Genomic DNA, 24,418 nt, shown 5'->3' on the forward strand with positions numbered 1-24,418 from the left:
GTTAAAAAAGTTATATTTTCTGCAGAGGAACACAGGTACTGAAACCCGAAGTCTGAGTCAAGCAGTTATTGGATTGTAATTTAAGAGCTGTTAACCCATGCCAAAATAACACTTCATTATCAAGAGCAAGTCTTCATTTGGACGTCCTAATTAGTTAATTAGTTGGTGGTTAAGGACGATGTGAGCGTCTCATCAATCTCTCCATCTCAACAAAAAAACAAACTATTAGGGGATCGTTGTGGTGCTGAATCATTTGAATACTGATGACTAAGGGAAGTCTGTGAGGATGACAAGCCTGGTAGTGACATCCGACAACACACAGATACTGAAAAGCCTGGTAGTGACATCCGACAACACACAGATACTGAAAAGCCTGGTAGTGACATCCGACAACACACAGACACTGAAAAGCCTGGTAGTGACATCCGACAACACACAGACACTGAAAAGCCTGGTAGTGACATCCGACAACACACAGACACTGAAAAGCCTGGTAGTGACATCCGACAACACACAGACACTGAAAAGCCTGGCAGTGACATCCGACAACACACAGACACTGAAAAGCCTGGTAGTGACATCCGACAACACACAGACACTGAAAAGCCTGGGAGTGACATCCGACAACACACAGACACTGAAAAGCCTGGTAGTGACATCCGACAACACACAGACACTGAAAAGCCTGGTAGTGACATCCGACAACACACAGACACTGAAAAGCCTGGTAGTGACATCCGACAACACACAGACACTGAAAAGCCTGGCAGTGACATCCGACAACACACAGACACTGAAAAGCCTGGCAGTGACATCCGACAACACACAGACACTGAAAAGCCTGGTAGTGACATCCGACAACACATAGACACTCAAAAGCCTGGTAGTGACAACCGACAACACACAGATACTGAAAAGCCTTGTAGTGACATCCGACAACACACAGACACTCAAAAGCCTTGTAGTGACATCATACAACACACTCACACTCCATAGAACAGCAATTAGTTGTGACATAGTATTTGAGAGTTGCAGGATAAGAGACCTGCCAGTGACATACAGGCTGCATCACATCAGGTCGTGATTGGGAGTCCCATAGCCATGCTGGCCATGCTTTCCACCCGGCTACTCCTACCCCGGTCAACAGCACTGCACCCCCCACAGCAACTCGCCCAAGCCTTCCCCATTTCTCCTTCTCCCACGTTCAGCTGATGTTCTGAAAGAGCTGCAAAATCTGGACCCCTACAAATCCGCCGGGCTAGACAATCTGGACCCTTTCTTTCTAAAATTATCTCCCAAAATTGTTGCCACCCCTATTACTAGCCTGTTCAACCTCTCTTTCGTGTCGTCTGAGATCCCCAAAGATTGGAAAGCAGCTGCGGTCTGGTTCACCAACTACTTCTCTGATAGAGTTCAGTGTGTCAAATCGGAGGGTCTGCTGTCCGGACTGACAGTCTCTATGGGAGTACCACAGGGTTCAATTCTTGGACCGACTCTCTTCTCTGTATACATCAATGAGGTCGCTCTTGCTGCTGGTGAGTCTCTGATCCACCTCTACGCAGACGACACCATTCTGTATACTTACATTTACATTTAAGTCATTTGGCAGACGCTCTTATCCAGAGCGACTTACAAATTGGTGAATTCACCTTATGACATCCAGTGGAACAGCCACTTTACAATAGTGCATCTAAATCATTTAAGGGGGGGTGAGAAGGATTACTTTATCCTATCCTAGGTATTCCTTAAATAGGTGGGGTTTCAGGTGTCTCCGGAAGGTGGTGATTGACTCCGCTGTCCTGGCGTCGTGAGGGAGTATGTTCCACCATTGGGGGGCCAGAGCAGCGAACAGTTTTGACTGGGCTGAGCGGGAACTGTACTTCCTCATTGACACATAGTCGTCAAAGAAGGATTCACAATCTGTCCAGTGTTTGAACGTTTCCATCACATGGTTCAACCTGCAACAACTGCAGTAGGACAGAAACCCCGATGACATGTTACTCAGAGGACAACTGCAGTAGGACAGAAACCCAGATGACATGTTGCTCAGAGGACAACTGCAGTAGGACAGGAACCCCGATGACATGGTTCAACCGGCAACAACTGCAGTAGGACAGAAACCCAGATGACATGTTGCTCAGAGGACAACTGCAGTAGGACAGAAACCCTGATGACATGTTGCTCAGAGGACAACTGCAGTAGGAGAGGAACCCTGAAGACATGGTGCTCAGAGGACACTGTGGCTGTGGGTCAGGTCAGAGGTAGTGTGTGTTCTACTCACCACTAGTTCCAGCAGGTCAGTGTCGAAGCAGGTCAGAGAGAGTGTGTGTTCTAGTTATAGCAGGTCAGAGGTAGTGTGTGTTCTACTCACCACTAGTTCAGGCAGGTCAGTGTCAAAGCAGGTCAGAGAGAATGTGTGTTCTAGTTATAGCGGGTCAGAGGTAGTGTGTGTTCTTCTCACCACTAGTTCCAGCAGGTCAGTGTTGAAGCAGGTCAGAGAGAGTGTGTGTTCTACTCACCACTAGTTGCAGCAGGTCAGTGTTGAAGCAGGTCAGAGAGAGTGTGTGTTCTACTCACCACTAGTTGCAGCAGGCCAGTGTTGAAGCAGGTCAGAGAGAGTGTGTGTTCTAGTTATAGCAGGTCAGAGAGAGTGTGTGTTCTACTCACCACTAGTTCCAGCAGGTCAGTGTCGAAGCAGGTCAGAGGTAGTGTGTGTTCTAGTTATAGCAGGTCAGAGGTAGTGTGTGTTCTTCTCACCACTAGTTCCAGCAGGTCAGTGTCGAAGCAGGTCAGAGAGAGTGTGTGTTCTAGTTATAGCAGGTCAGAGGTAGTGTGTGTTCTTCTCACCACTAGTTGCAGCAGGTCAGTGTTGAAGCAGGTCAGAGAGAGTGTGTGTTCTACTCACCACTAGTTGCAGCAGGTCAGTGTTGAAGCAGGTCAGAGAGAGTGTGTGTGTGTTCTAGTTATAGCAGGTCAGAGGTAGTGTGTTCTACTCACCACTAGTTGCAGCAGGTCAGTGTTGAAGCAGGTCAGAGAGAGTGTGTGTTCGTTCTAGTTATAGCAGGTCAGAGGTAGTGTGTTCTACTCACCACTAGTTGCAGCAGGTCAGTGTTGAAGCAGGTCAGAGAGAGTGTGTGTGTGTTCTAGTTCCAGCAGGTCAGTGAGACTTCTGGCCCTTCTTTGGACACTGTGTTAACAACCCTCCAGGCAAGCTTCAATGCCATACAACTCTCCTTCCGTGGCCTCCAATTGCTCTTAAATACAAGTAAAACTAAATGCATGCTCTTCAACCGATCGCTACCCGCACCTACCCGCCTGTCCAACATCACTACTCTGGACGGCTCTGATTTAGAATACGTGGACAACTACAAATACTTAGGTGTCTGGTTAGACTGTAAACTCTCCTTCCAGACCCATATCAAATATCTCCAATCCAAAGTTAAATCTAGAATTGGCTTCCTATTTCGCAACAAAGCATCCTTCACTCATGCTGCCAAACATACCCTTGTAAAACTGACCATCCTACCAATCCTCGACTTTGGCGATGTCATTTACAAAATAGCCTCCAATACCCTACTCAACAAATTGGATGCAGTCTATCACAGTGCAATCCGTTTTGTCACCAAAGCCCCATATACTACCCACCATTGCGACCTGTACGCTCTCATTGGCTGGCCCTCGCTTCATACTCGTCGCCAAACCCACTGGCTCCATGTCATCTACAAGACCCTGCTTGGTAAAGTCCCCCCTTATCTCAGCTCGCTGGTCACCATAGCATCTCCCATCTGTAGCACACGCTCCAGCAGGTATATCTCTCTAGTCACCCCCAAAACAAATTCTTTCTTTGGCCGCCTCTCCTTCCAGTTCTCTGCTGCCAATGACTGGAACGAACTACAAAAAGCACTGAAACTGGAAACACTTATATCCCTCATTAGCTTTAAGCACCAACTGTCAGAGCAGCTCACAGATTACTGCACCTGTACATAGCGTACTTATTTTAGCCCAAACAACTACCTCTTTCCCTACTGTATTTAATTTATTTATTTATTTTGCTCCTTTGCACCCCATTATTTTTATTTCTACTTTGCACATTCTTCCATTGCAAATCTACCATTCCAGTGTTTTACTTGCTATATTGTATTTACTTTGCCACCATGGCCTTTTTTTGCCATTACCTCCCTTATTCACCTCATTTGCTCACATCGTATATAGACTTGTTTATACTGTATTATTGACTGTATGTTTGTTCTGCTCCATGTGTAACTCTGTGTCGTTGTATGTGTCAAACTGCTTTGCTTTATCTTGGCCAGGTCGCAATTGTAAATGAGAACTTGTTCTCAACTTACCCACATGGTTAAATAAAGGTGAAATAAAAAAATAAAATAAAATAAATAGGGCGGCGCACAATTGGCCCAGCGTCATCCGGGGTAGGCCGTCATTGTAAATACGAATTTGTTCTTAACTGAATTGCCTAATTTAAATAACATTTTAATTAAAAATATATAAAAAAACCTGCCAGTGACATAGCATTTGCGAGATGCAGGACGAGAGACCTGCCAGTGACATAGCATTTGCGAGTTGCAAGATGAGAGACCTGCCAGTGACATAGTATTTGAGAGTTGCAGGACGAGAGACCTGCCAGTGACATCCTGCACGAGACAGACATAATCCAGTAGAGGTCCAACAAGTATTCAAACAAACAGTCAAGAGCAATAAAAATGAAAAGAGCTCGTGCTGTAAGATGATGTTTTTCTCTGACCCTATTATTTTGGGTCATTGTTACAGTTGCAGGAGAGATCGAACGGTGCGGTGATTCCTATAATCAGAACCAGAGAACATTGCATTACTGCACTGTAGAAACAGAACCAGAGAACATTGCATTACTGCACTGTAGAAACAGAACCAGAGAACATTGCATTACTGCTCTGTAGAAACAGAACCAGAGAACATTGCATTACTGCTCTGTAGAAACAGAACCAGAGAACATTGCATTACTGTGCTGTATAAACAGAACCAGAGAACATTGCATTACTGTGCTGTATAAACAGAGGTACAATTTAGGTATTTTAGATATACTGTAGATGTACTGTAGATATACTGTAGAGATAATGCAGAGGAACTGTATTTATATAGAGATACTGTATATGTACTGTAGATATACTGTATATGTATTGTATATGTACTGTAGAGGTAATGTAGAGATACTGTATATATATAGGTACTGTAGAGATACTGTAGAGGTACTGTAGAGATAATGTAGATATATAGAGGTACTGTAGAGATACCGTATAGGTACTGTAGAGATACTTTTTAGGTACCGTAGAGATACTTTTTTAGGTACTGTAGAGATAATTTATAAGTAATGTAGAGATACTGTAGAGGTACTATAAAGACAGAGATACTGTAGGGGTACTATAAAGACAGAGATACTGTAGGGGTACTGTAGAGATATAGAGATATTGTAGCTATACTGTAGAGGTACTCTAGATATATAGAGAAACTGTAGAGATAATGTATAGGTACTATAGAGATACTGTAGATATAATGTATATGTACTGTAGAGATACTGTAGATATAATGTATATGTATTGTAGAGATACTGTAGAGATCATGTATAGGTACTGTAGAGATACTGTAGAGGTAATGTATAGGTACTGTAGAGATACTGTAGATATGTAGAGATACTGTAGAGATACTGTAGATATATATAGATACTGTAGAGGTACTGTAGATATACTGTAGAGATAATGTAGAGGTACTGTAGATATACTGTATATGTACTGTAGACATACTGTATATGTACTGTAGATATACTGTATATGTACTGTATATATATAGAGATACTGTAGAGGGACTGTATGTGTATTGTATATGTACTGTAGAGATAATGTAGAGGTACTGTATATATACTGTATATGTACTGTAGAGATATAGAGATACTGTAGAGATACAGTAGATATATAGATATACTGTAGAGATACTGTAAATATATAGAGATACTGTAGAGGTACTGTGGATATACTGTAGAGGTACTGTAGATATACTGTATATGTATTGTATATGTACTGTAGAGATAATGTAGAGGTACTGTAGAGATATAGAGATACTGTAGAGGTACTGTAGAGATATAGAGGTACTGTAGAGGTACTGTAGATATATAGAGATACTGTAGAGGTACTGTAGATATATAGAGATACTGTATAGGTACTGTAGATATAATGTATATGTATTGTATATGTACTGTAGATATACTGTAGAGGTATTGTAGATATATAGAGATACAGTATAGGTACTGTAGATATAATGTATATGTACTGTAGAATTACTGTAGATATATATAGATACTGTAGAGGTACTGTAGATATACTGTAGAGATAATGTAGAGGCACTGTAGATATACTGTATATGTATTGTATATGTACTGTAGAGATAATGTAGAGGTACTGTAGAGATATAGAGATACTGTAGAGGTACTGTAGAGATATAGAGGTACTGTAGAGGTACTGTAGAGATATAGAGATACTGTAGAGGTACTGTAGAGATATAGAGATACTGTAGAGGTACTGTAGAGATATAGAGGTACTGTAGAGGTACTGTAGATATATAGAGATACTGTATAGGTACTGTAGATATAATGTATATGTATTGTATATGTACTGTAGATATACTGTAGAGGTATTGTAGATATATAGAGATACAGTATAGGTACTGTAGATATAATGTATATGTACTGTAGAATTACTGTAGATATACTGTTGAGATAATGTATATGTACTGTAGAGGTAATGTATATATACTGCTGAGATCATGTATATGTACTGTATAGGTACTGTAGAGGTAATGTAGAGATACTGTAGAGATAATGTATAGGTACTGTAGAGATACTGTAGAGATAATGTATGTATCAAAATGTCAAGGCATCATGCTCGTCATAATATGAAAGTAGAGTTTGTACTGGATCAAAACAATTTTTTTGATTGTGATCAGCCATCACTGACTCATCTGATCTATTGAAGTCTCTAGTTGACCAACATAAATGGACTGTAACGTCAAGTCAGCAACATGAAGCAACGTACATACATTCCACATCAAACTTCCCACAGAAAATTGGCTTCTCGCAAGCCCAAAATGCTTTTTAACTTCATTTTGTCCAGTGACAGGAGTTTCTTCTTTAAATTAAGACAGAGATTAAGTCTTGAAAGCTTTAGAACATAACACCCAAGAGCAGTGGTTAATCACGGAAAAGCTTCAATCTGTGTCAAAACAAATTGTGGCCACTAAAGGAATACATTTTTGACATTTCACCTTTATCTAGAGAAAAATTCACTGACCCCAGCTATCATGTCATTCACACAGGATAACTAACCCCTTCATTTTTATAACAAGGGTGGGGATTTTGGAGCCGGCCCCGAGTCCAACGAACCATCAAATGTTTTGATGTCACCATAGGCTTGTTATTCAGAACCACAAGTCAATAGCAAGCTGTGACAAAGGAGTAATTCAATTTTCTGAGAGTACAGTATTTGTGCATTGGGGGTTCCTTTAGAGTGATCTTTATATTTTAATACAATAGTTGCTGATCAAATTCATTATTTTTAAGTAAAAGCATGGCAAGTCTTAAAGGCTGGTAGACTAATACTGTACATCTATATGATTGATAGAATCTCAATGTATATTTCAAATCAAGTGTTACATTTTGTAACATATTTAGCAAAGAATGCTACACCATGTTCACAAAAATGATATAAGGGGGATTGGAAATGATGCAGACAATTATATTGATGGAAGCTACAATCTATCTGCAATATTAATTCTGATCTGGACTAGGAGAACGCCAGTCTCTAGATGTACCCATCCCGTTAGCGGGATCATTTTCGTCAACATCCGCTGAATTGCAGAGCGCCAAATACAAATTAAATTACAAAAAATATTTAGTGCAATATAGCAAAACAAGTGCAATATAGCAAAACACAGCTTAGCTTGTTGTTAATCCACCTGGCATGTCAGATTTCGATAAAGCTTTTCAGCAAAAGCTATCCAAGCGTTTATGTTTGGACATCTCTCTCAGCAGACAAAATATTACAAACAGCTAGCAGCAAAGTAGATTGGTCACGAAAGTCAGAAAAGCAATAAAATGAATCGCTTACCTCTGATGATCATCGGATGTTTGCACTCACGAGACTCCCAGGTACACAATAAATATTCCTTTTGTTCGATAAAGATTATTTTTATATCCAAAAACCTCCATTTGGTTGGCACGTTTTGTTCAGAAATCCACAGGCTCGTGCAGGTCATGATGAGCAGACGAAAATTCCAAATAGTATCCGTAAAGTTCTTAGAAACATGTCAAATGTTTTTTATAATCAATCCTCAGGTTGTTTTTACAATAAATAATCAATAATATTTAAACTGGACAGTAGCTTTTTCAATAGGAGAGAGAGAAAATGTCTGCTCCAAGCTGTTGCGCATGCAAAATGCTGCTTGCACCCAGCCATCCACTGACGCAAAGTGATCGTTCTCGCTCATTTTTCAGATTAAAAGCCTGAAACTATGTCTAAAGAGTGGTCACACAATGTGGATGCCACAGGGAAAGGAATCTGGTAGATATCCCATTAAATGGAGGGAAGGCATGCAATGGAACAGGGAGATTTGTTTCTCTTAGGCACTCCCTTGTTGGATTTTCCTCAGGTTTTTGCCTGCAATATCAATTCTGTTATACTCACAGACAATATTTTGACAGTTTTTGGAAACTTTACAGTGTTTTTTTATCCTAATCTGACAATTATATGCATATTCTAGATTCTGGACTTGAGAAATAGGCCGTTTCATTTGGGTACGTTTTTCATGCAAACATCAAAATACTGCCCCCTACACTCAACAGGCTAACCTGAAAAACACTCATACAGCACCCCCACATCTCACACGGAGCTCTCCCCCTGCCTCTGGACATGTAATACAAAAATACCTTACGCTTCTAGCTCATTTGGGTTTCAAAGCCGACATTGACTGGAAAACCGAGAAAATTATCCAAAGATGAGAGGATATCTTTGTGGGTAGGGCTCTGGAGAAACCCATGAGTAAAACAGTGGAGTAGAAGGCATTACCTTACTGATGACAGAGACAAGTTGGGTTAGGAAACAGACAACCCCCCCCCAAAAGCCCTTTAAATGTGCTTTCCTTTTTCTGGCTGTTCAACACTAATAACATACCATCAATCTGGGAGGCCTTGTCTCAGAGCTCTAGGAGGAGTAGCACAGGATATGACGACAGTGATAAATGATGCTATGGACTTTCTCGTGTGACAAAAGAACTGGTGCACATTCTGCAACGTGTTCCTCCATCCTCCTCCATCCACTTCCATCCAGGTCCCATCATTATGTGTAATTGGGACTTGTGGCGATGTTCTTCCACTTATCCTTTGTTGTTTAGGAATGAGGCTGCTTAAACCCACTTCTAATAAGTCACAGAGAAAGGTGTCCAATCTGTTAGAACAAAATGTTAGAATATTACATGAGATTGGATATGAAGCAATCTGCACGGACACAAGTATTGGTGCTTTGTATTATTGCGGTGCAAAAGCCCAATAGTAATATCAAGTGTCTAGCGGTCAGTCCAATGTGCCTGTCTGATGTTGTTTGTCTGACATTGACAGGGAACTGGAGACTGAATGTGTGTAACATACACACTTATCTAAAAAAAAGGTATTTACATGCATATACAGGCTGTTATTGACAGCTGTCTGTATTATGTTCCATTATTGTAAACTCAGTAGTTAACAATCACAGGGAGTGCCATCCGTCCCATCAGGCTCCGATTACAGCACTGCTCATTAGTTATAATGGGGATACATATCATTTGCAGGCTTGTGTAATGAGGGTAAGAACAGACTTGTGCATCCTATTAGTCACCAGACAGAACGTTTATTGCAACACGAAAGCTGCCAGTAAGTCAGAGGCAGGGACTGCCACAACAACCCTTGGCAGTGTTTAACAATATATACAAGTGTATTTAAAAAAAAAAACTTTATTTAACTAGGCATGTCCATTAAGAACAAATTCTTATTTACAATGACGGCTTACACCGGCCAAACCTGGACAAAGCTGCGCCAATTGTGCGCCGCCCTGTGGGACTCCAAATCACGGCCGGTTGTGATACAGCTCGGTGAGACTAAGTCAGTCAGAGGCAGGGACTACCACAACAACCCTTGGCAGTGTATAACAATATTTACTGTAAGTGGTGAGAGTAACCTCTAGATACCGGCCAAACCCGGACTACGCTTGGCCAAAGTCCTATGGAACTACCAATCACAGCCGGGTGACACAGCCTGCTGAGAGTAACCTCTAGAATATGGGAACTATGGTCAACAGGATGCATCCAACAGTTTATTTCCATTTCTCAGGGTGTTTTGTAATATTTGTGCACCTTGCCTGTAAGCACAAGATAGGGGAGCCTGAGGACAATTGGAGCACCTTGAACTTGACAAAACAGAAACAAGCTGGAGTGATGAAACACACAGTACATGACAGTCTAGAATCACTCCCAGCTTGACAAGTTACAGAAACATAAAGGGCATTAGGGAAATTATTCAGACCCCTTGACTTTTTCCACATTTTGTTACTTTGCAGCCATATTCTAACATAGATTTAAAAAAACTCATCAATCTACACACACTACCCCATAATGACATCACAATACCCTATAATGACATCACACTACCCCATAATGATGAAGCAAAAACTGAAATATCACATTTACATAAGTATTCAGACCTTTTACTCAGTACTTTGTTGAAGCACCTCTGGCGGTGACTAAAGCCTTGAGTTTTCTTGAGAATGACACTCCAAGCTTGGCACACCTATATTTAGGGAGTTTTTCCCATTATTCTCTGCAGATTCTCTCAAGCTCTGTCAGATTGGATGGGGAGCGTCGCTGTTCAAGTCCGGGCTCTGGCTGGGCCACTCAAGGACATTCAGAAACTTATCCCTAAGCCATTCCTGTGTGTTTAGGGTTGTTGTCCTGTTGGAAGGTGAATCTTCGCCACAGTCTGAGGTTCTGAGTGCTCTGGAGCAGGTTTTCGTCACGGATCTCTCTGTACTTTGCTCCGCTCATCTTTCCCACAACCCTGACTACACTTCCAGTCCCTGCTGCTGAAAAACAGCGGGATGGTGCCAGGTTTCCTCCAGATGTGACGCTTGTCATTCAGGCCAAAGAGTTCAATCTTGGTTTCATCAGATCAGAGCATCTTGTTTCTCATGGTCTGAGAGTCCTTTAGGTGCCTTTTGGCAAACTCCAAGCGTGCCTTTACTGAGGAGTGGCTTCCGTCTGGCCACTCTACCATAAAAGCCTGATTAGTGGAGTGCTTCAGAGATTGTTGTCCTTCTGGAAGGTTCTCCCATATCCACATAGGAACTCTGGAGCTCCAGAGTGACAATCAGGTTCATGGTCACTTCCCTGACCAAGCCCCTTCTCCCCGATTGCCCAGTTTGGCTCAAATCTAAAAGCTTGTTTTCGCTTCGTCATTATGCGGTATTTTGTGTAGATTGATGATAATTATTATTTTTTTAATCCATTTTAGAATAAGTCTGTAAAGTATCAAAATGTGTAAAAAGTCAAGGGGTCTGAATACTTTCCGAATGTTGTACTGTATGTTTCTATTTGCACTTGCTTTTTGTTTTTTAACAGTGTGTCACGCCCTGACCTTAGAGGTCCTTTTATGTCTCTATTTTGGTTTGGTCAGGGCGTGAGTTGGGGTGGGCATTCTATGTTGTGGGTTCTATGTTGGCTATTTCTGTGTGTTTGGCCGGGTATGGTTTTCAATTAGAGGCAGCTGTCTATCGTTGTCTCTGATTGAGAACCATACTTTGGTAGCCTTTTCCCACCTGTGTGGTGTGGGTAGTTGTTTTCTGTTTTTGTGTCTGTACCAGACAAAACTGTTTCGGTTTCGTGCGTTCTCTTTTTTATTTTTGTTATTCCAGTGTTCAGTTTAAAATAAATCATGAAGACTTACCACGCTGTGCTTTGGTCCACACCTTCTTCAAACAGCCATTACACGGTGAGTCGTTTTATTCCCCCGGTGGTATTTTTCATATACTACCCAGGGACCCGTTTCCCAGTTGCAATGTAACTTAAGCATTACGATGATCGTACCAGTTGCATCATTATTTGCCAGACAACTTTTTAAAGATTTATTTTTTTAAGTTTCCCAAACAAGCACGTAGAATGTTCGCTAAGCGCGTCGTTAGAGCATGTGTCCCTACTGATAGTATCTACAAGAAAAGCAGCGCTGCTCTCGGATCGGCCTTCTCCACTCAAATCTCATTATGCATTTCACTCACTTCATTTATTTTATTTTTAAAAATGTCATTATGCTTTACCCAATAATAATGCACTAAATCACAGATTTGCCACATCATTGTGCACATGTTGTTAACACACATCATCAAACACATTGAGACCAAAATTTACAGACATTAAGCTAAAATAAAACTCAACATGATTGAAATATATAGGCCCGTGTAAACCTTTTTATCTTTTAAAACGCAGTCATCTCGGTTTTCATAGATGTGCGAAGGTTTTTAAGATACAGGTTGTTAATGAAGGCTCTGGGAAACAGATCGGTTACTAAAGATACATGGTAAGATGGTTCTAACAATGATCTTAATGCTACGAAGGCTCTGGGAAACAAAGCCCAGAGCATTAATGTCCAATAATTAAAACTAGAATCATTATATCACCACTATCTGTTGGCTAAACATTGATATGAATGACATGTCACTATTGTAGTCTCTTGCTAGGCTTAGTCAATGCAGCTGGGTTGGGGGCGGTTGTAACGCAGTGTTAAAATGGAACCGGAGTCAAACAGACAAATTATGAAATCAAGTGATTTTAGCTTTAAGATTGTATGAATTATACAAATAGTAACTTTAAATAGCCTTGGGATCTTGTATAGTGCCAAATAAGTGAATTTTACTGTAATTGTTGCTTTTGGACATATACTAAGTTCTTGCAAAATCATTACAAACGTCTATGATAATATGATCATTCATAAACATGTATGTTTTCTAAGATAAATGAAGGGTTAGGGCTTATTTTTGACCCCAGCTACTGTTACAATTGCCCCTGCCACGGGGGGCAAATGTAACATCAGGACTGCTTAAAATCAATATCGTAATCTGGCCGTCTTATGTACAGGCATAAATGGTATGTATGAATGACTAGGAGACAGATGTACATTTCTTATATAGAAAATGTTCGTTGTTCAAATGGTCTCGAAGCAAAAAAAAAAGTGTTTATATTAAAGTTTAATACATTTAAAAAACACTGTTTTTGCAGACGTTATCTCAGAGGCAGTGAAATACTTCTGTTTCTAGCTCCAACAGTGCAGTTATATCTAGCTATATGGTAACTATACACACACAAAATTCAAAAGTTAGAAAAAATAAAAATTAATTAACACATGTTTAGAACAAGCAAATGTTAGAACGAGCAAATGTCAGAGTCCAGAACATAAATACATTTGTGAATGGTGTGTATAGACAGTATATGAATAGAAAAGGTATGTACAGCAGTAGTAATATAGGATGAGTCTTGACTAGAATACAGTATATACACACGAAGTGGGTAAAACAGTATGTAAAAATGATTATAGTGACCTGTGTTCAATGACTATGTACATAAGGTTTAGGGAAGGGTATTGGGTGGAGGTCGGCTAGTGATGACTGTTTAACAGACTGATAGCAAGGAGATATAATCTGTTTAACAGGCTCTTTTGTCCCAGCTTTGATGCGCCTGTACTGTCTCCGGCCTTCTAGGTGGTAGCGGGGTGAAAAGGCCGTGGCTCGGGTGGCTGAGGTCCTCGATGATCTTTTTGGCCTTCCTGTGACACCGGGTGCTGTAGATGTCCTGGAGAGCAGGCAGTGTGCCCCTGGTGATGTGTTGGGCTGACCGCACCACCCTCTGGAGAGCCCTGCGGTTGCGGGGGGGTGCAATTGCCGTACCAGGCGGTGATACAACCTGACATGCTCTCGATGATGCATCTGTAGAAGTTTGTGAGGGTCTTAGGGGCCAATCCTAATTTCCGTTACAATTGCATCTCCCCCACCACTCTGCTACAACCGTAGGTTTAACTACTGTAGTGAAGGTCTACCAACACCAAGGAGCAATACAACAGAAAATCCTTCTTTCGTGACCTTAGCCTGTATATCTTTCCCCCTCCTCTGAATCACAGCTCTCCACACAATGTTTAGCTTTTAGAATTAATATGCTCAAATTAATTCCTAACTGTTTTGACAACACACACAGAGAGAGAGAAAGGCAATTATTATTCTGTACTCACCTCACAGAGAGGGATATTATGCTAATTATCTTCTCTACATGATGAGGAAATGGGACTTGTTTCACTGGGCAGATGCTGCCTAGACTGTCCTGTGTGCAGCCAATCATGAAGTAGAGATTCTGGGTAAATATCATCTCTCCACCTGGCTTCCCAGTGATTCCACATCTGAGAAACGGTGTCAAAAAACATTGCGCAATTCATTTGTTTTTCATTTCAAGAAGGGAATCATGTGAATGTTTGTGCCAGGCAACTAAGGTTAAAAGGAAATGGTCCAAGTGGTATAGTCCAATTTTAAAACAGGTGTTCTGCACATACGGTATGAGCGTCGAGGAGCTTCTTGACATAAAACAAAGCCTTGTAGCTAAAATAATTTTCTGCAAATATTCTACACATCATTAGGCATGAGCAGAGCATCCAGAATGTTCACCCTGTATGCGAGATTTGGGCCGACAGGGTGTCTAGGCTGAGTCTCACCTCCCCTGGCCAGCCGTTCCTCTTTGCAGTACACACAGTGAGTGTTTATTAATCTGAGACCTAGAGACCAGGGAGCAGTTTAACTCATCAATATAGCTCATTTTAAAAACTACAATATATAATTGTTTTTCAGCTTCCAATGTGAGGTATAGTCAGAGCCTACAATACTTCTTAAAGGCCTTTTTTCTACCTGTTTTCTATATAAGAGCTTTAAAACAAAGTGTCTGTGTTATTTTTAACTGTTAAAGTCAACGCTCTTATCGCCATTACAAATGAAAAGAGGAGCATATGAAAAGCAGCCCAGAGACTATTCATCACCTTAAAAACTGTTCTCAGTGGTACAGCTCCAGGTGATCTCAGTGGTACAGCTCCAGGTGCTCTTAGTGGTACAGCTCCAGGTGTTCTCAGTGGTACAGCTCCAGGTGTTCTCAGTGGTACAGCTCCAGGTGTTCTCAGTGGTACAGCTCCAGGTGTTCTCTGTTCTCGTTAGTACAGCTCCAAGTATTCTCTGTTCTCAGTGGTACAGCTCCAGGTGCTCTCAGTGGTACAGCTTCAGGTGTTCTCTGTTCTCAGTGGTACAGCTCCAGGTGCTCTCAGTGGTACAGCTTCAGGTGTTCTCTGTTCTCAGTGGTACAGCTCCAGGTGCTCTCAGTGGTACAGCTTCAGGTGTTCTCTCTTCTCAGTAGTACAGCTCCAGGTGTTCTCTGTTCTCGTTAGTACAGCTCCAAGTATTCTCTGTTCTCAGTGGTACAAGCTTCAGGTGTTCTCTGTTCTCAGTGGTACAGCTCCAGGTGCTCTCAGTGGTACAGCTTCAGGTGTTCTCTGTTCTCAGTGGTACAGCTCCAGGTGCTCTCAGTGGTACAGCTTCAGGTGTTCTCTGTTCTCAGTGGTACAGCTCCAGGTGCTCTCAGTGGTACAGCTCCAGGTGTTCTCTGTTCTCGTTAGTACAGCTCCAAGTATTCTCTGTTCTCAGTGGTACAAGCTTCAGGTGTTCTCTGTTCTCAGTGGTACAGCTCCAGGTGCTCTCAGTGGTACACCTTCAGGTGTTCTCTGTTCTCAGTGGTACAGCTCCAGGTGCTCTCAGTGGTACAGCTTCAGGTGTTCTCTCTTCTCAGTAGTACAACTCCAGGTGCTCTCAGTGGTACAGCTTCAGGTGTTCTCTCTTCTCAGTAGTACAACTCCAGGTGCTCTTAGTGGTACAGCTTCAGGTGTTCTCAGTGGTACAGCTCCAGGTGTTCTTTGTTCTCAGTAGTACAGCTCCAGGTGCTCTTAGTGGTACAGCTTCAGGTGTTCTCAGTGGTACAACTCCAGGTGCTCTCAGTGGTACAACTCCAGGTGCTCTCAGTAGTACAGCTCCAGGTGCTCTTAGTGGTACAGCTTCAGGTGCTCTCAGTGGTACAACTCCAGGTGCTCTAAGTGGTACAACTCCAGGTGCTCTCAGTAAATTGGGTCTTTGGATGTGGAATGGCTCAAACACCAACTCCATGTTCATTCAGGGAGCCTAGCTTTTAGAGCATTGGGCCTGTAACCCGAAAGGCCACTAGTTTGAATCCCCGAGCTGACCAAGGTGAAAAATCTGTCAATGTGCCCTTGATCAAGGCACTTAACCCTAATTGCTCCAGGGTTGCCGTTGATAATGGAAAACCCTGGCTGTGAACCCACTCTCCGAGAGGGTCTCAGGGAGAGTTGGGATATGCAAAAAAAAAGTTCAAATTTGCAAATGTATATTAATAATAGGACAAAATAATAGGAAATAAAATAATTATTAATAATAGGACAAAATCACAGGCATTATTATTGTGTTGGTACCCCCTTTCCTGCTATAACATTTTCCACTCTTCAGGGAAGATGTTGGAACATTGCGGAAGATGTTGGAACATTATTGCTGCAGGGACTTGCTTCCATTCAGTCACAAGAGCAGACCAGTCATGTTTTTCCACACCGATCTCGGCAAAACATTTCTGTATGAACCTCCCTTTGTGCACTTGGGCATTGTCATGATGAAACAGGAAGGGGTCTTCCCCAAGCTGTTGCCACAAATATTAAGCGAACCGCACTGAGTTCACATAAATTGACTGAGAGGGACCAAGTGTGAAAACACCTTAAGAGTCTATCAAATATGTTCTTAGGATACCTGTAGACATCTAAACATTACACATTCCTCCATGGCCTGCAGTACTGTCAATGGAACAAACTTTTAAATAGGAAGGCAGTACACTCCCGGATTAAATAGGAAGGCAGTACACTCCCGGTTTAAATAGGAAGGCAGTACACTCCCGGTTTAAATAGGAAAGCAGTACACTCCCGGATTAAATAGGAAGGCAGTACACTCCCAGTTTAAATAGGAAGGCAGTACACTCCCGGTTTAAATAGGAAGGCAGTACACTCCCGGTTTAAATAGGAAGGCAGTACACTCCCGTGATGGAGAGGTAAAGAGGGAGTAGATAACGAGGGATAGAGGGGGATGGTCAGGTAAAGAGGGAGGAGATACGGGGGGCTGCTAGTTTGACATCTTTATAAGAATCTACCTATTGTTTTGTTTTTTCCTTTACCTAAATTCCATTTGATATTGATCAGAATACAGGTGAATGTATCCTATACTTGTGCAATTAGATGTTTGATTGCCCCACCACTGAAGAGCTATTTAACGTGAATGAGAATTTTAAATGTTGAGCATTTAGATTCCAGCTACAATAGAATTTAGTATTATTTAATACATTGGAATGATGTCTGTGGAAGCAGGCAAAATTACCAATTGTTTTACAGCGACCCTTCTGTCTCAAGCTCCACTGAGTGTACAAAACATTAGGAACTCCTGTTCTATCCCATGACATTCACTGACCAGGTGAATCTAGGAGAAAGATAAGATCCCCATGTTAAATCCACTTCAATCCGTATGTAGATGAAGGGGAGGAGACAGGTTAAATAAGGATTATTAAGGCTTTAGAAAATTGAGACATGGATTGTGTATGTGTGCCATTCAGAGGGTGAATGGGCAGGGCAAACAATTTAAGTGTCTTTGAACAGGGTATGGTAGTAGGTGCCAGGCGCAGCAGGTTTGTGTCAAGAATTGCAAAGCTGCTGGGTTTTTCACGCTCAAGTTTGCTGTGTGTATCAAGAATGGTCCACCACCCAAAGGACATCCAGCAAACTTGACAACTGTGGGAAGCATTGGAGTCAACATGGGCCAGCATCCCTGTGGAACGCTTTCGACACCTTGTAGAGTCCATGCCCCGACGAATTTAAGCTATTCTGAGGGCAAAAGGGGGTGCAACTCAATACTAGGACTGTGTCCCTAATGTTTTGTACACTCAGTGTAATTTATATGGTGTGTAACCGAGCACAGTGTGTGAAATTCCTTTTTTTATTTCCATTATAAACATACTGTATGTCCATGTCTCTCTTCTCTTTTCAGCTTTTCACCATTTTATTGCTTCTCTGTTTATGTAGTTTGTGCAAATGCTTTTGGTGCATGTGCTGTAACGTAGAACCTCCAAGCAGAGTGAGGTTCAACCAGCCTTGCCCCTCCCTGTTCACTGTCAGAACAGACCGTAGGACACAGGAAGGTGCCCAACTTGTCACACCCTCTTTCACCTGTCCTTGTGAATGTCTCCACCCCCTCCAAGTGTCGCTTATTTCCCTAGTGTATATATCTCCCTGTGTTTCCTGTCTCTCTGTGCCAGTTTGTCTTGTATGTTTTTCTTGTCAACCAGTGTGTTTTCCCATACTCCTGCTTCTATTATCTTTTTGCTAGTCCTCCTGGTTTTGACCCTTGCCAGTTTTCTGGACTTTGTGCCCGCCTGCCTGACCTCGAGCCTCCCTGCCACTCTGTACCTCCTCGACTCTGAACAGGCTTTGACCTTTTGCCTGTCCACAGCCATTCTCTTGCGTACCCCTTTTGGATTGTTTAATAAATATCAAAAGAATCAAACCAGTCTCGCCTTGTGCCCTTATGCAACCTGGTCTCAGAGCATTTCATATGATTCCGTACGTAAATCCGGGATAGCATTCTAAATGGGGTGTTACGTTTTGTATGGTATGTATTAATTTGTGGATGCCCGTCACCCATTTCATATGATATTTCAAATTACAATTTGTATTATATTTTACAAATTGCAAAACGCATGTTTAAAATTCTAGCTAGGTGGCTAATGTTAGCTTGGTTAGGGTTAGGTTAAGGGTTAGCTAGCAAGCAAAGTAGTAAGTATTTGAAACGTTTCTATATAGCTAAAATGCTAATGTTGTACGTGAGGAGATTCAAACGGGCAACCTTTGGGTTGCTAGACGTTTGCAATGTGCGTTTTTGCCTTATGTAACCATGCCAAAAAATAACATGTCATACAATTGAGTATTCCAGATTTACATTTACTATATTACATCTAGTCTTTGAGACCAGGCTGGGGTGCTTATAGAGTTGTTACAGACCAGTCAGGATGATGATACTGTAAGTATCAGAACTTCTTATCTCAGCACAAAGGCCACTGTTATTATGGATTTGTGGAGAAAATCTATTTGTGAATACTGACGTGCTTTAAATCTTTGCATTTTCTCAGAGAAAGCATGTCTATTGGATATTTTCGGATGATTTCCAGCTGTATCACTGAGCTGCCTGCCCCTCCCACAATACTATGGATTATTGGACCAGCTGCTTGACGGCCATCTAGGAGACAGCCATTAAATGAAGTAGACAGTGAACATGCAATTACAGATGAACATGAGTTTGGTGGAAAATAAGATGATGGTAACCAATAAGGGCTTGTTAGTAAACCACAGATAAACTCCAGTTCCCTTTCTTCTTAGCCATGGCCTTGCCAGACATATGAGTCGGTCTATAAACACTATATTTGAGCATCCAGAGCTAGAGATTAGCATGGAGCCATCAGCAGCAGCAAATCAAATCAAATCAAATGTATTTATATAGCCCTTCGTACATCAGCTGATATCTCCAAATGCTGTACAGAAACCCAGCCTAAAACCCCAAACAGCAAGCAGTGCAGGTGTAGAAGCACGGTGGCTATGAAAAACTCCCTAGAAGGGCCAGAACCTCGGAAGAAACCTAGAGAGGAACCAGGCTATGAGGGGTGGCCAGTCCTCTTCTGGCTGTGCCGGGTGGAGATTATAACAGAACATGGCCAAGATGTTCAAATGTTCATAAATGACCAGCATTTTCAAATAATAATAATCACAGTAGTTGTCGAGGGTGCAGCAAGGGTGCATTCAATGACGGCCTAGGAACTGTGGGTTAACTGCCTGTTCAGGGGCAGAACGACAGATTTGTACCTTGTCAGCTCGGGGGATTTGAACTTGCAACCTTTCGGTTAGTCCACCGCTCTAACCACTAGTTAAATGACATACATGTGATAAATGAAATACATTAGGAATATGGAATATAAAATTCAGTCAGCAGTGGATATGATCATGTCGAAATGATGACAGCATGAATGGTTGAGAACATGAAGCCGATGAAATTCCTTTAGTGGAATTGAAGTCCTCTTGACAAGTGATAACAAAGGGTCATGATCACATACATCACATTAGGTCTCAATGGCACCCTCTGCTGGACTTAAATCCCACTGGACTACATTCAGGGACAGGGGACATGCAATGATTCACCAGAAGACATGTTTTTAACGTGTAACAAGATGGTGCATAACACTGTGATAAATGATGTAATGATGATTTAAAATCCCTCTAAATAGAAATACTTTAGCTTCAACTTAGCTACAGACATGACGTGTAACATGTGTGTGATTGTAAACATGATCCTGCCGTTTCAGGTCGCTGAACTGATTATAACAACAACAACAACAACAACAAATGAACCTATGTCATTCTATTCCACACGGAAAGCTTGTGTAAAATATATCAGAATGCATCTAAAGGTAATTTATATCAATGTCCCTTTGGTGAATCGGAATGCACTGCAGCTCAGTGCTACTCCGTGCAAATAAGGACATTCTAATTTAATCGTAACTATATGGATCCTCCGGTGACTGTTGATTCTGTTATTTCCATGGGGCGTTGGAGGTTTATGTGCTACATTAGTAAGACTGGTTCTACTCATGAAGTCGAGAGGCTATGATTTTGACTTCAAACCGCCCGTGCACCAGGAAATATCATACCTGAAAAACCAGTGGGCGATTCCTCCCTTAGAGCAACCGTACAGGCTCCCCATCCCCGTTACATCTACCTTCCAGCCTCAGCTGCTGGCGAGCCATTCCACACTATTACAAATTCACCTGGTATGCATCTATACCTCTAAGAAGAGACATTCCTTCTGGGTAGAGTGTTACATTCACATCTCAACAGGTGCTCTGGAAAGAATAGGGGAAATGTGAAAGTCACTGTCTACTCAATAGAGTTGTTTTACAAGGGAGACATTTTTATATATAGACCTACATCAAAATAATGGCTTTTTATGACAATGAATGACGGAATACTTGAATGTCTCATAGGAAAATTTGCTTGGCATCAATACATGTATTCTTGAATCAGTGTGATTCTGAAGACGACCAACTTCTAGGCCATAAGACTGCTGAAAAGCTTCTACCCCCAATACACAAAATTGCTGAACGGTTAATCAAAGCCCCCATCCCAGCAGGAGACCTTTTGGTAGGCCGTCATTGTAAATAAGAATGTGTTCTTAACTGAGTTGCCTCAGTTAAGCTGCTGAGGGGACTACGGCTCATAATAATGGCTTGAATGGAGCAAATGGAATGACATCAAACACATGTGTTTGATGTTGTTGATACCATTCCACCTATTCTGCTCCAGCCATTACCTTGTACTGCCAACCTGTGCTTTACAGTATTTGCTAAATTAGGCAACAGGAAATTGGCACTAATTCTGTACACATTTTTGTAAAAGAGCAGAAAACTAAATAAAAACATTATGGGGATGAGATAGGTAGATTGGATGGGCTATTTACAGATGGACTATGTACAGCTGCAGCGATTGGTTAGCTGCCCAGATAGCTGATGTTTAAGGTTAGTGAGGGAAATCTAAGTCTCCAGCTTCAGCGATTTTTGCAATTTGTTCTAGTCACTGGCAGCAGAGAACTGGAAGGAAAGGCGGCCAAAGTAGGTGTTGGCTTTGGGGGTGACCGGTGAGATATACCTGCTGGAGCGAGTGCTACGGTTGGGTGTTGTTATCGTGACCAGTGAGCTGAGATAAGGCGGAGCTTTACCTAGCATAGACTTATAGAGGACCTGGAGCCAGTGGGTCCGGCGACAAATATGTAGCGAGGGCCAGCCGACTAGAGCATACAGGTCGCAGTGGTTGGTGCTATAAAGGGCTTTGGTAGCAAAACGGATGGCACTGTGATAAACTGCATCCAGTTTGCTGAGTAGAGTATTGGAAGCTATTTTGTAGATGATATCACCGAAGTCGAGGATCGGTAGGATAGTCAGTTTTACTAGGGTAAGTTTGGCGGCGTGAGTGAAGGAGGCTTTGTTGTGAAATAGAAAGCCGATTCTATATTTAATTTTGGATTGGAGATGTTTGATATGAGTCTGGAAGGAGAGTTTACAGTCTAGCCAGACACCTAGGTATTTGTAGTTGTCCACATATTCTAGGTCAGAACTGTCCAGAGTAGTGATGATAGTCGGGTGGCGGGTGCGGGTAGCGAACGGTTGCACTTGGTTTTACTAGCATTTAAGAGAAGTTGGAGGCCACGGAAGGAGTGTTGTATGGCATTGAAGCTCGTTTGGAGGTTAGTTAGCACAGTGTCCAAAGGAAGGGCCAGAAGTATACAGAATGGTGTCGTCTGCATAGAGGTGGATCAGGGAATCACCTGCAGAAAGAGCGACATTGTTGATATACACAGAGAAAAGAGTCGGCCCGAGAATTGAACCCTGTGGTACCCCCATAGAGACCGCCAGAGGTCCGGACAACAGGCCCTCCGATTTAACACACTGAACTCTGCAAAGTAGTTGGTGAACCAGGTGAGGCAGTCATTTGAGAAACCAAGGCTATTGAGTCTGCCGATAAGAATACAGTGATTGACAGAGTCGAAAGCCTTGGCCAGGTCGATAAAGACGGCTGCACAGTACTGTCTTATCAATGGCGGTTATGATATCGTTTGGTACCTTGAGCGTGGCTGAGGTGCACCCATGACCAGCTCGGAAACCGGATTGCACAGTGGAGAAGGTATGGTGGGACTCTAAATGGTCAGTGACCTGTTTGTTAACTTGGCTTTCGAAGACTTTAGAAAAGCAGGGCAGGATGGATATAGGTCTGTAACAGTTTGGGTCTAGAGTGTCTCCCCCTTTGAAGAGAGGGGTGACTGCTGCAGCTTTCCAAACTTTAGGGATCTCGGACGATGCGAAAGAGAGGTTGAACAGACTGGTAATAGGGGTTGCAACAATGGTGGTGGATAATTTTAGAAAGAGGGTCCAGATTGTCAAGCCCAGCTGATTTGTACGGGTCCAGGTTTTGCAGCTCTTTCAGAACATCTTCTATCTGGATTTGGGTGAAGGAGAAGCTGGGGAGGCTCGGGCAGGTAGCGGCGGGGGGTGCGGAGCTGTTAGCTGGGGTTGGGGTAGCCAGAAGGAAAGCATGGCCAGCCGTAGAGAAATGCTTATTGAAATGTTAAATTATCATGGATTTATCGGTGGTGACCGTGTTACCTAGCCTCAGTGCAGTGGGCAGTTGGGAGGAGGTGATCTTGTTAACCATGGAATTTACAGTGTCCCAAAACGTTTTGGAGTTCGAGCTACAGGATGCACATTTCTGTTTGAAAAAGCTAGCCTTTGCTTTCCTGACTGACTGCGTGTATTGGTTGCTGACTTCCCTAAACAGTTGCATATCGCGGGGACTATTCGATGCTATTGCAGTTCGCCACAGAATGTTTTTGTGCTGGTCAAGGGCAGCCAGATCTGGAGTGAACCAAGGGCTATATCTATTCTTCTACATTTTTTGAAAGGGGCATGCTTATTTAAGTGGGAAAATGACTTTTAAAGACCAATCTAATCATTGATAGCCTAGTCCAGTCTATATCAACCATTCAATCATATATTTGTCAAATGCTGATATCCTCTAAGCCAGATGTTCTGTGGAAAATAAGTTGATTATTTCCGTTTGTGCTATTTATATGTATTGGTTTAATATTTAGACAAGACATACCTACTAAAAGGGTAGGCCTCTACATTAAAGGCTTACATACATTTCATTCATGGAGCTCAGATTGATTTTCATAGTTAATTAACCAGAACAATCTTTGTCAATTACATGTTTCTTTAATTGTCATTCGTAAAAGTATAGGGTTTAATAAAGTTATAGTGAAATGACCTTGCGTGGCGCTGTTATCGCATTAGTGGAAACCAAGACTGTTCTCAGGGCAAGTCTGACGGTTTTGACTAGCAGAAGTAACTTCTTGCAGCAGGTTAGGATAATGAACATGACAGGTTACGAGAATGACCGTAGCAGGTTTGGAGAATAAGCTAAAATTCTAAAATTGTCCCGGAAGCGACTCAAACATATCTAGCTGCAACCAGGCCTGCCTTGGGAAAAGTCTTGTTTTCGACTAACGCAATGCGACTTTCATTGTCGCAAAATCTTCATCCGGGAATCTATAAACACCGATTTGCGCGGCCGCACTACTATGCCGAA

The sequence above is a fragment of the Oncorhynchus masou genome, chromosome 10 (genome assembly GCF_036934945.1).
Source record: "Oncorhynchus masou masou isolate Uvic2021 chromosome 10, UVic_Omas_1.1, whole genome shotgun sequence".
NCBI lineage: Eukaryota > Metazoa > Chordata > Actinopteri > Salmoniformes > Salmonidae > Oncorhynchus > Oncorhynchus masou.